Source organism: Mustela erminea, chromosome 3 (assembly GCF_009829155.1).
Source record: "Mustela erminea isolate mMusErm1 chromosome 3, mMusErm1.Pri, whole genome shotgun sequence".
In the NCBI taxonomy this organism is placed as follows: Eukaryota; Metazoa; Chordata; class Mammalia; order Carnivora; family Mustelidae; genus Mustela; species Mustela erminea.
In genome coordinates, this window is record NC_045616.1 from 115,903,582 (window position 1) to 115,918,209 (window position 14,628).

Sequence of the window (14,628 nt, forward strand, 5' to 3'; positions counted from 1 at the left end):
CCATCAAGCCAAAAATCAGACACTGTGCCCAGATCTGGATCCATTCCTTAAGCAGGCTAAAGCCTCCAGTGGGCAAGCAAAGCTCCTTTCAGCCCAGGATGGTGAAAGAGTCTTGGGCTAGGGTTTGAGAGTTGTAGGTTCTGCCATTAACTAGCTGTGTGATCTTAAACAAGGCGCTTGACCTCTCAAGCTGAGTTTCAGTTTTAATATCTGCAAAATGAACAGGTTGAACTTGAAAGCAGGTGATATCTGATGCTTGGTTTCAAACCCTGGCTCTGCTACAACTTAGCTGTGTCACCTTATGCAAGATACTCAACCAGAGCATGCCTCAGTCTCCTAACTTGTGAACTAGGAATAACTATAGTATTTCCCTCACGGGGCTGTTGTGAGGATTAAAGGAAAAATACTATAGGTAAAGGGCCTAGAATGGTGCCTGAAATGCAACAACCAATAGACATTGGGAACTGCTGCTATTAAATGCTGTTAAATCACTCTAACTCATTGAGACGAACAGGTGCAGGAAGGGCAAAGCAGTAATCTAAATGGACTTAGACTCAGAGTGAAAAGTTTCTGATGTCCTGATGAGTTGTCCTCATCACTAACTGACTCTTCCAGAGACTCAGAAATCCTGATCTCTGCCTCCATGAAGAGGTTTTGGTTTTTTGTTCGTTTGGTTTTTATTTAATGCAGGGCTCACACCCACAACCCCAAGATTAAGACCTGAACTGAAATCAAGAGTCTGATGCTCCACCAACTAAGCCAACCTAACTCTAACCCAAGAGGCATCTGTACCTGCACCTCTTCCAAAACACACCTGCAGATAGCCAAAGTTTAAATTCCAGATTCTCAGACCACACTCAGCAAACGCCAACTGCTATCCTGGTCTAGCTGCCCTCAAAGGCTCTCTGCAGTTCCTTTCATAGAGAAATTTCTTTTATTTTTTAAGATTTTATTTTTTTATTTGACAGAGAAAGAGATCACAAGTAGGCAGAGAGGTAGGCAGAGAGAGGGAGGGAAACAGGCTCAGACTCCCTGCTGAGCAGAGAACCCGATGTGGGGCTCCATCCCAGGACCCTGAGATCATGACCTAAGGCAGAGGCAGAGGTTTAACACACCGAGCCACCCAGGTGCCCCACATAGAGAAATTTCAAATTCTAAGCTGGATTTTTCAATTCATTAGCTGTATGACCTTGACCAAATCATTTAATTTCTTGACCAATTTCTTTTTCTAGAAAACAAAAACAAAAGCACAACATCAGCATCTTGCATGACTCTAGAGAGGAGAAAATGAGAAGATAGTAAAATATGACTATTATTTATTGAGCAACTACTAGGCAGTAGCACTGTAATAGACATTTTACATACGTTATTTCAGTTAAATAATCCTCACAACAATCCTAAAAGGCAAGTAAAAAGCACTGTCACTTGCCAGTTGTTTGGGTCAAAAACCATGGAGACATTTTTGAATCTTCTCTATTACATTCTACACAAATCTATAAGCAAATCTTTGTTCTTCTTTTTAAAAACAGATCCAGACTAATTCTCACCAATTCTATCTCCACCACCCTAATCCCACCAACCTGCCTGGACTCCTGCAATAGCCTAGTCTGCTAACAAGCGTGCTTGGCCCCTGGCTTCATCTGCTCTTACCAGTAGCCACAGTGATCATTTTAAGAATATAAGTTAGAGGGGCGTCTGGATGATTCTGTCTTTAGTGTCTGCCTTCGGCCCATATCATAATCCCAGGGTCCTGGAATCGAGCCCCATATTGGGCTCTCTGCTCAGTAGGAAGACTGCTTCCCCCTCTCTCTCTGCCTGCTTCTCTGCCTACTGTGATCTCTGTCAAATAGATAAAACCTTTTATTTAAAAAAATGACTGAAAGTATAAATCTATGCGTTTTAAATGTCTGATAATTGACAAAATATCAAAGCCTATTCAACTTCATTATTATTACGCTTATTTGGCTATTTGGGTGAATAATAAAATAAATATGGGGATAATTTATTAATTACTATGCACTCTGTAAGATTTTCCTGTTTTAATTTCAACAAAACTAATCGTGTTCAATTAATAGAAGTAGTCTAAGGTATTAAAAAGTAATTATATTCAAAGTATACAGTAGTTGAATAAATTTTCATCAAAAACTTTAATTAATATAAATTTAAAAATCAAAACCATTAAATTTTTTTTGCAAAAATGCTATTTTTATTCTTAAATATTCAAAATTATCTACTAAAATTTAAAGGTAAAAGGTTAAGTAAAAGGTTAATTATATTAATGAATATAAATTTAAATATAATTATTTAAATGAGCTGAAATGTATTTTTTAATTAATTAAATATATTAAATATTTTTCTAGAAATGAAACCCTTTGTAATTTTGGCTTGAAAGGTCACCTTATCACCAGCATAAAAATTCAGTATCACGAGGCACCTGGGTGCCCCAGTCCGTTGAACATCTGACTCTTGTTTTCAGCTCAGGTGATAGTCTCAGGGTCATGGGATCCAGCCCCATGTGGGGCTCTGCACTGAGCAAGGAGACTGCCTAGATTCTCTCTTCCACTGCTTCTGTCCCTCTCCGCACCACCCGGGGTGGGAACCCACCTCACCAATCCCACTCACGTGCCCTGTTTCTCTCAAAAAAAAAAAGACTCGGTATCATACCACACTTCACACTTTTTACCAATAGATAGATAGATAGATACATAGATAGATAGATAAATTTAAGAGTAATATGAATTTCTTACTATTGTAAAACTTTCTTTAGCCACCACATGCAACTGTGTTCATGAGTATTTTCAGAAGCACATTTTGAAATATGAGGTAAAGCAAGGAAATAAATGCTTCACACTGTTGGGAAATAATTTTGTACTTCATTATGCAAAAGTTTTTTGACATCTGAGGGGCAGAATTTATCAGATTAATTTATCTTTTCTTTTACCTAAATACCTCATCTACTCAAATCTTTTCCACACTCCAAATCAGTGCCTATTTACAAAGTCAGCAGCAGCTTATACTTCAACCAAAACTTTATAGAATCTGGATGCATTGTTGACCTTCTGTTTTGAGATCATAGGCCAAGAAACATGGGGAAGGGTTCCTCTGAGGCCTGAACAGTGGTTAGTTGCAAGTCTGGGTTGCTGTGTGCTAACACCGAATGCTGAATCACAAGGAATGTAGGCCTGGGTGTCTGTTAATAAGTTGATGCTTTCTGTGACTGTAGTATGTAGGATCCTCTAGCGCTCTTGCGTGGGGATAAGGACGATACTGCCTACAAGGTCCTATATGATCTGCTTCCTGGGTATCTCTCCATCCCATCTCTTGTCACTTTCTTCCTCTATCATCGCAATGGATTGAGATCTGCCTTCTTTCAGTTCCTGGATCACAACAGCCATGTTGAACACCTCCAAGGACTTGTGCTGTCCTCCTCTACCTGGAATGTCCTTCCTCTAGATATTGAAGCAACTTACTCCCTCCAGACTTCATGTTTCTGTTCAAACCTCACCTTATCGAGGCCTCCCTTGAATGCACTATCTAAAACAGCATTCTCGGGGCGCCTGGTTGGCTCAGTGGGTTAAGCCGCTGCCTTCGGCTCAGGTCATGATCTCGGGGTCCTGGAATCGAGTCCCACATCGGGTTCTCTGCTCCACGGGGAGCCTGCTTCCTCCTCTCTCTCTCTCTGCCTGCCTCTCTGCCTGCCTCTCTGCCTGCCTCTCTGCCTACTTGTGATCTCTCTGTGTCAAATGAATAAATTAAAAATCTTTAAAAATAAATAAATAAATAAAATAAAACAGCATTCTCATCACTTTCTATTCCTTTACCCTACTTTATTTTCCTCTTCATACTATCTATCTAGTAATTTAAAATACGATTTATTTCTTTATTGCCCGCTTTTCTGACTAGAATGTCCTACTTTTGTTCACACAATGTGGTATAGCACATTCTCAATAACTGCTTAGCATATGGGAAGTACTCAGTAAGTCTTGATTTCCTTTTTTTCTGCTGCAATGTATTCTTTGTGGCTTTTTGGTGGTGGTGGTGATGGTGGTAGGTGAGTTTTTAGGGAGTTTTCTTGGTTTTGGTCAGGGAGAGATTTCTTAGATGGGATTCCTTAATCACTGTGAGGAATAATTGGAGTTTCTCATACTTGAAAACAGCAGAGATGCACCAGGTGGGAGCCTGACTTGCAATCCCCAAATGAGGGACAGAAAACAGAGAAGACTGTCTCAAAGTCAAGGGAAGAGAGTAAATAACAGCTATACCGTCTAAGACCAGATGACTTGGAGAGTGAGCCACACCTCCAGGGGTTATCACTGTTGGATCTAGTTAAGGGATTCCCCGCCTCTCCCCTCCCTAGCCACACCCTTTTCTGTTCCAAAAAAACTGAGGTCACCATCCTTGCTGTCTACATTCCCTTTTCCCTCTTCCTACCACTTACTGGAGCAAGGAGCATATGCCAACCACTGTGCTTAGCCCTGGCCCTGTTCCGCTTCATTTAACCTTCACACCAACCTAAGCAGTTGCTATTGTTGTCCACATTTTTACAGATGAGAAAGATGACATTTAGAGAGAGAATAACAACTTCCAAGACTGGGAGGTATAGAGCCAGCTTTCTAAAAAAAAGTTCTGTTTCTCTCTGAAGTCCATGCTCTTAACCACTATGCCTTCTGTCACCTCAAATTTACTTTGGTTCTTCAATTCAACCAACATTTGCCAGAAGCCTCTAATGGAAGGCCGTGATAGATGTGTTGAGGACACAGGGTACTAAGACACAGTCCATATGCTTAGGTTCTTTTACTCTGAACAGAGAGGCAAGATTTCCGCATGCCAAACCAAGAACAAAGACTACAGTATAGGAGTTCTCGGAGACATGAGAGTATGGATAAAAAGTGCTCTAGGAAGATGGGGGAAAAGGGAAACATAACAGTGGACTTTAGTAAGGTGCAGAAGTAAAGATGGGTGAACATTTGAACCTTCCCCCAAAATATGGCAATAGAGTAGAATATGGCTCTTTGGGCAGAGATACATGTGTGGATGATGTTTTCATTTATTTGTGTATTTCCTGCACAAGATTTATTGATGTCTTATCACATGCCTGGCAGTATGCTGAGTTCTTGGCAGACTGAAATAAGTGCTTTGCAGGGGAAAAGTAAATGGCCAGTGAAGAGGACATATCTGGGCACTGTGACGAATAGGAGGCTGCTTTCCTGGCTCCAAAGATGCCATTAGAAAAAAAAAAAAAAAATGTGTTCAGCATTCTTACTTTACTGCTCAGAGCATAAGAACATTTTGTAATCAGGAACCACTAAGTGTCCCCTGGAGAGCATCCATTCAGCACCAGGTCAGGTATCAGAGGTTCTTCCTTATACCTGCCCTACGGAGACACACTACAGTGGTCAGAGGAGCGGGTTTGAATTTTGACCTCAAAACATGAGTTCTGTGTCCCTGGGTGAATGGCTTAACTTCTCTGAGCTTCATTTTTCTCAGTTATAGAATATAGAAGATAATCCTTACTTCACAGGGTTGCAGCGGGGATTAAATGAGATAAAAATCTATATACATGCTGGGCATATAGTTGGGACCCCAAAAATAATAGTTCCTTTCCCCTCTCCATTTTCCTTAGAAAATAGTTTCTTGCTCTCTGAGCAAGGAAGTGTAAGGAACTGTGGTCTGACATTTTCTGAAACTATAAGTTTTTTGATTTCATCCACTCCTACCAAGTGAGTCCTACCATTTAACTTCCTCCCTGAGCTCTCTCCAACACACCTCTAGGCCCCAACCCACCCTACTTACCTTCATCTTTCCCTTAGGTTCAAAGCTTCAGCTTCCCTACCCAGGATAAGAATCCACATGGAGTGTCTTAGACTTATTTGAGCTCATGTAGCAAAATCATTATAATGGGTGATCCCCTGCTTTCCCCTGCAATAATCGGGCTCCCTCATTGGGATAAATGACTTGGCCATCAGGTTTATAGTTTACCCATTTGGGAACTGGATTATTGCTTCATAAAACTGTGCTACATGGTACTATTATCGTTTAATTATGTTGCCTAAAGAAAAAAATAAAAATAAAGATTGCCTTTTTGAACACTACTCTCTAGCACCACCCTAAGTTTTGTGGGAGCTGACTCCTCCAGCACATTTCCTAGCCTCAAATATCTTTAAGGGTGGAAGGTCATTCTGTCATGCATGCTCTCCTTCTCCAGGCACCTCTCCTCAAAAGAGTAATTTGATCTCTTTTTTAACATGCTGTTTCAAATCTCCCTGAAATGTGCTAGACTTTATGGCAACATTTTTCTTCCCAAAAGCATTAGGTGTCTCATGTATATATATATATACACACAGACACACACAAATATATACATTTGTTATTGATATATATAAATATATACACATTGGTCATATATACATGTCATGTATGTATGTGTGTGTGTGTGTGTGTGTGTGTGTGTATGACAATGCAAGAACTGAATTTCCTTATATGCTATATGGTTGTTTAAAAGAGCACCTATGAAAATTATTTTTCCATAACCATCTAGTAAAATGCCAGTAGTTTCCCCTCAAAGATGCATTCTTTGGGGTTATTTTGTCTTGTCTACTACAATGCAAGTGCAGTTTAAGATGTCTGAGGAAGGATGGAGTGGGAGGGAGTACAAATGAAGCAATACTTGCCTTTAGGCGATTACTCGGGAAACTGACCAGTGTTATTTACTGACTCAATATACTATTCTCTCCATTTTCAATACGTGTGAAGTTTTTGAAAAGCTGTTGCCCTGGGAGGGGTACTAGATTCGGTTTCATATACATTTTAGTATAAATACATTTATCATGTCTGATTCGATCTTTCAATAAACAAAGCAAGTAATGATGATGGAGAGGCAAAGATGAAATGCTTAATGCTCATCTCCACAAGATTGCTGCGGTTCAGTGCAACCGTGGGTTACACCCCATGGAGCAACTTGTAAAATGTGGACCCATGCACTGGGTCACCGAAGGCTTTGAAAGTCAGGAAGGCTTTAAACAGCTGGCCACTTCAAGGTGCTTGAGGGAAGGGTAGAGTTGGTATGGACTCAGGGAGAAAAAACCAGTATTCCAAAAGAGTGAAAGGACATAAGGTGAAGTATTAAGTTGCCTGGACAGCTTCCTAACTGGTCTCTGGCCTTCAGTGTGGCCTCCACACTGCAGTCACAGTAGTCTTTCTAAAACACATATCTGATCATCTCAACACTGCTAAAATCCCTTGTCATCTTTTCATTGCACTCAGAATAAAGTTCCAAACCCCTACTACTTCTACCAAGCTCTGTGTCTGGTACCCCATTCTCTTTAGCCTCATCTTGCACTGTTTTCTCCTCACTCTTTGCTCTCCACCCATAAACGCCAGGAAATACACTAGCATTTTAATAACAGCTCTCTCGGGGTCACCGGATTAGGGGTAATTTCTATATTTCTTTTTTGCTTGTCTTTCAGTTTCTAAATTTTCTACAGTGAACCAAGATTATGTTTTTAGTAATAATAATATTTTTTAAAAGGCCTAGAAAGTTGTGTGACAGGAAGTGGTTTAGGAGGCAATTTTGCCAATAATTCTGGAGGCTTTAGCGAGGGCAAGCAGGATAAGAGCTAATGGAGAACAGGAGACACAGAGCTGCAGCGATGAAATGGCCCAGATGTGACAAAAGACAGGGAAGTCCTGGGGGGCAGGCTGCAAAGTAAGGCAAGACTAAAAGAAAGGTAACATGTAACATCTATTTTTATGAAGAGCGTCTGGAAACACAGGAGACAGAGCAGTGGTTTGGGAGGGAGGCAGAAGTAAAGTCCATTTTTTGTTGCTTTAATTTGATTTGAGTTGAAGATCCTTCACTACTCACCAGGAAGAGCACTCTCCATCTCGGCATCTATCACATGTGGTCTTTCAGTGGTTGCTTGGGCAATGATTGTCAAGGGTTACAAAATATTTTAAATGAACTTTATTTTCAACAAACTTCAGTCAGTTCCCATTTATTAAATGTAAATGTAAATGTAATTATAAAAATTAAATGTAAATGTAAATACATACATACACACACACATAAAGATGAAACTATCATAAGGATGAAGGTGGTTGGGAAAAGTCCTTTTATTATCAACCAGTGACTCAAGTCTCACTATGTCCAGCCTGCTTTCTTATTTGTTATTTCTCTAATTTCTTCCAGCCTCCAAATCTGGTTTGTTTTGTTGTCATTGTTGTTGCTGGTGGTGGTGGTGGTGGTGGTGGTGGTGGGGTGTGTGTGTGTGTGTGTGTGTGTGTGTGTGTGTTTCCCCCTCCGGATCTTTATATTGATGCTAATCCAAAAAAGTGGTTCCCAGGGACCTCTGGAGTCTTTTCAGACCAGCTCACAAGGACTCAATGAGTTAGGAGCTAGTTAAATACATATTTTCAAAGAGCATTTCCCAGCGGTCTCAAGAGCTGGAAAGGGTTATTTAATTACATCACAAAGAGGCTAAAGAAATCAATGCTTGGTATTTTCAAGCTACACAAAAACTCCAAGAATTAACTAACCCAAATCTCATATTTAGAGCAGGAACCTGAAGCTACAGGGGGTCAAGGATCTCCCCTTAGTCCTCCACAAAATGATGGCTGAGCCAGGGTTGACAACTCAAGTATTCAGACTCTCAACCCAGTGCTCTTTCTATAGACAATCATTTTTCTGACAGTGCTCCTGGCCAAAACAAACATCTCTCTCCTAAACCTCTAGAATTCCAAACTTCCTGGGGAAATGGGCCTGATGGAGTTCTCTTTAGTATTAGTATTATTTTTTTAAGAAATCTTTTTTTTTTTAAGATTTTATTTATTTATTTGACAGACAGAGATCTCAAGTAGGTAGAAGGGCAGGTAGAGAGAGAGGGAGGAAGCAGGCTTCCTGCTGAGCAGAGAGCCTGATGCGGAACTCAATCTCAGGACCCTGGGATCATGACCTGAGCTGAAGGCAGAGGCTTAACTTACTGAGCCAAGCAGGTGCCCCTTATTTTTTTTAAAAATCTTAACAGGAAAAAAAAAAAAAAAAAAAAAAAAAAAAAAAAAAAAAAAAAAAAAACCCTGCCTTGGAAATGATAAACATGGCACCAGCAAAATAAATTCCCAGCTTTATTGGAACCAGAATTATTCCTTAGTGCTATCTGCTATGTCCTGAATGATATATGAGATCTATACACTTAATGGAGTAAAATGGGAATAGATATTAATTAAGTGCTGTTTTTAACAACCTATTGACCAGCAAGGCTACTTCTGTGTTTGGTTGGTTGGCTGGCTGGCTAGTTGTTTGGTTGGTTGGTTGGTTGGTTGGTTGGTTTTTCCAGAGCCTCAGAGCCAGATCTTGTGCTCAGGTGCAAACAGCTGGCTGATGGACCGTCACCATGCCCACCTGCCCAGGTGTAGCAAGAAGTGTTTTCTTGCAGCAAATGGCAAAATCCTGTCTGATGACCCTCCCCAGTTCCTTTCTTTGGCCCTCTACAGATGTTTCTAGGTCCCTGCTTAGCCCCTCTGTACTTGGCCCTGCTTTTTAGGAGCTAGTCTTTCTTAACCCCATACTACCTCCTCTGATGACTCCAGTGACATCATAAGGTTAGCCCAGGCCATAAAACTGCACAACTGACTCCAGAGAAGCAACCCTGAGCTCCAGAGAGCAAATGATGTACAAATCCTAAGAGGGATGTGACCTGATTTGGAGGGTAGAGGATGTGCCTTGGCTTTGAGCACCTTTTTTCTTTTTAACTGGCCTTTTATGACACAACCCAGGCATCCAGTCACAAGAAGAGATAGCCTAAAAGTAATATGATGAAACTGCTGTCTCTTAAAGAGTGAGCAAATGCATTTTAACCACCAAGTTACCAGGCCTCTGGTGAGAGAGCATCAGGACCTCAAGTAGAGCATGGTCCCCAAATCATAAGCAGGACTTCAAAAGAGATTAGTCCCATTCCTTGCCACCATCTCCCTTTCTCCTCCTTGAATTCAGCCACCTTCAAAGCCCACTGCCCACAAGATAGAGACTGTGGTTTGGAAAAGAGAGTCTGAACACTGGAAAGCTCAAACGTCAACCTGGATCAGTTCATTACAATAGACATAAGTGACATCAAGACTCCCAAACACAGTTAAATTTGACGTGGAGGACCTGCCACCAGATGCCAGCTTAGTATATCGGCAAAAATAATCAAAGATCTTTAGTCGGGGCGCCTGGGTGGCTCAGAGGGTTAAAGCCTCAGCCTGACTCGGGCCATGATTCCAGTGTTCTGGGATCAAGCCCCACATAGGGCTCTCTGCTCAGCAGGGAGCCTGCTTCCCTCCCTCTCTCTCTCTGCCTGCCTCTCTGTCTACTTGTGATCTCTGTCTGTCAAATAAATAAATAAAATCTTAAAAAAAAAAAAAAGATCTTTAGTCATGGGGATAGTGACCCTATTCCCCAGATTTAGCTGATTTTATTATTTCAGTAAGTCAATTGATTCATAAATTATATCTCATATGTATGCAATGTGAACCAGGAACTAGAATGGCATAGTGAACAAGGCAACAGATTTGTGAGTCAGAGAGAAAAATGGCTTTTATAAGCTTTGAATCTGTTAAGTCTTTTAACTTCTCTAACCTTGTTTTTCTCATCTGTATAGTAAGCATATTCCTGATACTTAACTGACAGGATGGTGGGAAAATGAGAAAAATCATGAAAAATTTCAAAACAGTATTTATTCAATAAATGTTAGCTTTCGCTATATAAGTAAACGTGATTTTATGTTTAAAGCTTTATGAGACCTTGATTAAAAATAAATTTACAGGGGCGCCTGGGTGGCTCAGTGGGTTAAGCCTCTGCCTTCTGCTCAGGTCATGATCTCAGGGTCCTGGGATAGAGCACCGCATCGGGCTCTCTGCTGAGCAGGGAGCCTGCTTCCTCCTCTCTCTCTGCCTGCCTCTCTGTCTACTTGTGATCTCTCTCTGTCAAATAAATAAATAAAATCTAAAAAATAAAAATAAAAATAAAAAAATAAATTCATAAATCAAATAACTCCTTGACCCCATGATCTAATTTTTGTTTTGGAAACCAGTCATAGTAGACATAGATAACTGGAAGAATCAAGATATAAAGGTAAATTACACAACAGTGCTTTTCTCTCTAAGTACATTTCTTTTTTTTTTTTTTCCTTTTTTTAAGATTTATTTATTTATTTGACAGAGAGAGCACGAGCCAGGAGAGGGGCAGAGAAGCAGACTCTCCACTGAGCAAGGAGACCAATGTGGGATTTTATCCCAGAATCTGGCATCCTCATGACCTGAGCTGAAGGAAGACACTTAACCAACTGAGCCACCCAGGCACCCAAGTACATCACCTCTGTAGGACTCTAAATCTATTCATCAATGTCTTTTTCTCCTTATAAAAAATGTAGTGCCATAGAGTTTATAAAAACAAATCAACAAGTCAAGATAATAACTGAACACAGGTCGGAGAACTTGACATCAGGCCTGACTGTGCCACTAGTTGGATGACCTGCCCCTGTCATACTCTGTGAGATTTGGCGGCCTCTTCTATAAGGGCCTTGGAATGTGCCTGAAGGTACTTTCCAGCCCTAAGGTTCTAGTGACCACTATTTTCGCGATTTAATAAGGCTCATAAATAGTAGTAAAGGGTTCTAACATTAGTGATTGACTTTTGCTCTTGGCTATGCGGAAAGCCACATGGAAGATGACAAGCAAGTATCCAGACAATCATAGGATGGGGTAAGGTGACACTGATAAACTCAGCAAGGCATGCTATTCAATTGCCAGGATGGCAGTGTCCTGGGCTGAGTTTTTAAAGCAGTAGCTATCCCTGCAGCTTGTCCCTCTGTCCCCAGATATGGGGCCTCCACATACCTATCAAGATATTACCCATATCCTTCTGGTGCATGGAGTACTGACAGCAAAGGAAATCCTGGCTCTAATCCAGGCCACCAGGCAAACTTCATCAATACGAGAGTAAGCCCTCAGCTTGTCCCAACATCATTGTTCCTGGAAATAAAACTATCATCAAAATGTCTTCAGATGGAGTACAGCCACGATGCAGTCCTTGACAGTATGCCAAATAAATGCTTCTCCAGACACAGTCCTCAACCATGAACCAATAGCAATTATCATTAGTTCATCACAATACCAAGAACCCAGATGAGTCCTCAGAAGCCTTTTAAATATCAATCAATCAGATGTGCATTAGATTGAAAACCTACTTGTCATAGCTAATACAATTTTAAGTTGTAAAAATAAAATTTTATATATATATTTATATATATATGTATTCTGATATTAGCTATGCTTTTAAAACATGCTAAAATGCTAACAACTATCTCTGGAGTGGTAGAATTACGGGTCCTTATTTTATTTTACTTTATTTTGTTTTCCAAGTTTTCTGCAATTGACTTATATATTCCTTTTATATTAAAAAAAAAATTAAAGAGAGTTTAACAACAATCAAAAAAATCACCTTGACTGCTCTTTGGCAATGTTTAAGAGAGATTACCAAGCTCGACCATTCATTTGGGAGATAATTTGAATGAATTGAATGCTGTATTGAATTTGCTCCTTTGAAATGTCATTCCTGTGGCAATTTAAATCAAAAAGCAGTGCAATATTGTTTAAAAAAAAAACAAAAAAAAAAACACAAAAATCAGAAGCCCTAAATTCTAATCCTAGTTCTGCCCTCTAACTAGCTTGAGTTAAGAGAGTGAGTAACTCACAGCTTGTCTGGGTCTTCTAGTATGGGACTAGAATCAGATTCCCCACATCCAAACCCTACCTCCTCTGCCTTCTGGCTGTGTGACCTCAGGATAGTGACTTCCCCCGCTGAGCCTCAGTTGCCAATTCAGAAACTGGGAATAGTAATTGTCACTCCTCCCAGAACTTCTGTGAAGATAAAATAAGAGAGCCTATGTAGGCTTTTAACCTCATGCCAAACACTCTGAAAGAGCTCACGGAACATTAACTGAAATCATTATTATTACATTTCTTGTCCCAAAGCAGAGGGAAAGCTACAATATTCTTGAGGTGGGCCTTCCATGAAAGGAACTGTGTCTCTTCTCTTCAGTTCTCTGCCAGAGGCCTAGCCAGTTCTTTCCCACAGAAGCCCAAACTCTCCACAATGACCAAGCTCTTTCTGTTTGCCCTTGACATCCATTTCTTTCCCACTGTTCCTCCTAAGCAGCCTCTGAGATCGCCAGGTTTCCCTAGGGGACAGGAAGGGGTAAAAGAAAGCATGTAGTGCCTGCTGACATCCATAGAACATCAAGATGACCCCTCTTACCTTTAAAAGAAATGGTTTGCATGTGTGGCCCAAGACAAAGGGAGCAATGTTGACTTTTATTTGTTAGACACTATCTCAGATCCCCTGAGTTCGTTTGATGAATTGTTTTGGGTAGATAAAATAGCCCTGTTCCCACTCTCCCCGATTCTGCCACTGAGAGCAGATTAACAAAAAATGTGCTCTTCACATCGGAAAATGCAGCCCTACAAAAACAGTTCTTGAGGGAGAATTTTTGTTTTTTTTTGTCTCTGCTGATAATTTTCCCACGCTTTGTGGACAGCCCATGCTGGCCTGAACTTGGGGTCACCTTCTCTCATTTGGAAGTGCTAGGAGGACTTAAGGTTGAAGACCCTAAACACAGTGTACCGCTAATGCTGGAACAGATGGAAGAGAACCCCAGGAAACCCATGGGGAATACAGAAGAACAACTCCCACTCTCTGCAACCCATAAGCCTATGACAGAAGAGGACGGACAAGAATGACCTTTGGCTGCCAGAAAATGGAGCTCAGAGAAGGCACAAATAATGGTTCCAAAAGGTTATATAGCCTAGGGCTTAAATGCAGGGTCTTTGAAGTCAAACAGACCTTGGTTCCCATCCCTGGCATTGCCCCCCATTCAGGCAGGTAACTTTGCTGAGGCTCAGCCACACAAGGGAGAAGACTGACCTCATAGAAGTTGTTGTAAGGCCCAAAGGAGAAGATGGAGCCCAAGCACCTGGAGGGTGAAAATGGTGGCTTTATTAATAACATGTACATCCTTGGTAGGGGCTCTTCTCTAGAGCAGGAAGCATTTTACCACAATAGCACTCCCTTAAAGAGAACTCTTTTCTTTAAACAAGGTTCTGGGGCACCTGGGTGGCTCAGTGGGCTAAACAAGGTTTAAAGAGGGCCATGGAGAACCAATGAAATCCTTGCACATGATCTACACTCTGTAATTATAACTGATATTATATTATAAAGGCTGATGGTTATGGAGCAGTACTATAGACCAGGCACCATTCTAGGGGCTTTTCACACATCCTTTTATTTGATTCTTAGAGAAATCCTTGTAATAATAAGTATTACTATTATTATCCTCATTTTATTTAAAAAAAAAAATGAGGCTTAGAAACTTTCCTGGGGTCACTCAGAGAGTAGATGGCAAAGCCAGAATTTATCTATGCACATACCTGATCCATTTCATGCATACTGGTTTGTAGTCACTGAAGACTGTAACTCTTTTCTATAGAAAGATGTTGGGATAACCTTTCATCACATCACATTAGTCCTTAATCCATGACCAGACTCACATCCCACTTTTGTACCATATCTTACATTAGGACCCTATTGACAGTGCC

The 14,628-nt window shown here is 40.7% G+C and overlaps 1 long non-coding RNA gene across 1 annotated transcript in view; it reads right to left on the reverse strand.

Moving 5' to 3' along the window:
* The window catches only part of LOC116586775, a 292,442-nt gene extending 278,436 nt beyond the window's left edge, over positions 1 to 14,006 (reverse strand). The window contains exon 1 of the long non-coding RNA XR_004284148.1: positions 13,958 to 14,006. This is a non-coding gene — a long non-coding RNA (uncharacterized LOC116586775). The remainder of the gene's footprint in view (positions 1 to 13,957) is intronic.
* Between the last annotated feature and the right edge of the window lie 622 nt (positions 14,007 to 14,628).